Raw genomic sequence first — 1,745 nt, 5'->3', positions numbered from 1 at the left:
GCTCTCGTCATATGACTGGCAGAAAGGAAAACTTGCGAGATTATAAAAGCTTGGAAAATGCAGGAGTATTCAAATTTGGGAACAATCACAGGTGTCAAATAAAAGGCTATGAGAAAGTCACAAATGGACAATTCATTGTGAACAGAGTTGCTTATGTTGAAGGACTCCAACATAATTTGATAAGTGTGTCACAACTTGTTGTTGGTACTGGAAACCAAGTTGTATTTAATGAAGAAGGAAGTATCATTTCAAATGCGAAGTCCAATGAAGTACTTCTTAAATCCAAAAGATATGGTGATATGTTTACACTGGACATCAAACAAATAAATTCAAGTTTTCATAAACCAATAAATTCTGTTGACAAAATTCCATATGTTCGCCAATATGACAACAATAGAAAATTTGAGAATTCGCAAAAATTTGTAAATAATCAAAAGTTTCAAAATGTTGGCAAATTCACGAATATATCTTCAAGTTTGAAAGATTCAACTGAAGCAAAAGTGGAATTTTCACCAAAACAACCAAAATTTCCAAATTCTTCAGTCTTAAAACCGACCAAAGTGTCATATACAAAAGGAAAATCTGATGTAAGTACAATCAATCGTTGGTTTGAAGGGAAATGAAGAAAATATCAAAGTGGGAAATTTTCAGAGCAACAAATCAAGAATGCATTTGACAAGTTCGCAAATAACTCTTCCACTGCAAGTTCATCATCTCATCATTCGCAAGTTCCGGTTCAAAAATGGAAACCAGTTATCAAAAATGCGAATGTTGTGAAGGATAAGATTACAATCAATGGAAATCCAAAACTATTGAATGACTATATTTTAATATCTAGATCTGATGATGTTGATATAATGGATTCCGTCACAAACAAAGTGAAAACATGGTTTTTAAATTCAAAGAATTTGTTTCATTCTACTAATGATGGACCCAACAAGTCTTGGGTTCCTAAATTTTTCCAATAAATGCAGGTGATGTGTGACGAGCAATATGATACGAAATGGTGTATTGATAGTGGTTGCTCTGGTCATATGACTGGCAGAAAGGAAAACTTGCGACATTATAAAAGCTTGGAAAATGCAGGAGTAGTCAAATTTGGGAACAATCACAGGTGTCAAGTAAAAGGATATGGGAAAGTCACAAATGGACAATTCATTGTGAAGAGAGTTGCTTATGTTGAAGGACTCCAACATAATTTGATAAGTATGTCACAACTTGTTGTTGGTACTGGAAACCAAGTTGTATTTAATGAAGAAGGAAGTATCATTTCAAATCGGAAGTCCAATGAAGTACTTCTTAAATCCAAAAGATATGGTGATATGTTTACACTGGACATCAAACAAATAAATTCAAGTTTTCATAAACCAATAAATTATGTTGACAAAATTCCATATGTTCGCAAATATGACAACAATAGAAAATTTGAGAATTCGCAAAAATTTGTAAATAATCAAAAGTTTCAAAATGTTGGCAAATTCACGAATATATCTTCAAGTTTGAAAGATTCAACTGAAGCAAAAGTGGAATTTTCACCAAAACAACCAAAATTTCCAAATCCTTCAGTCTTAAAACCGACCAAAGTGTCATATACAAAAGGAAAATCTGATGTAAGTACAATCAATCGTTGGTTTGAAGGGAAATGAAGAAAATATCAAAGTGGGAAATTTTCAGAGCAACAAATCAAGAATGCATTTGACAAGTTCGCAAATAACTCTTCCGCTGCAAGTTCATCATCTCATCAT

The sequence above is a fragment of the Lactuca sativa genome, chromosome 4, assembly GCF_002870075.4.
Source record: "Lactuca sativa cultivar Salinas chromosome 4, Lsat_Salinas_v11, whole genome shotgun sequence".
NCBI classification, from domain to species: Eukaryota; Viridiplantae; Streptophyta; class Magnoliopsida; order Asterales; family Asteraceae; genus Lactuca; species Lactuca sativa.
Note: the sequence above shows the minus strand (reverse complement) of the source record.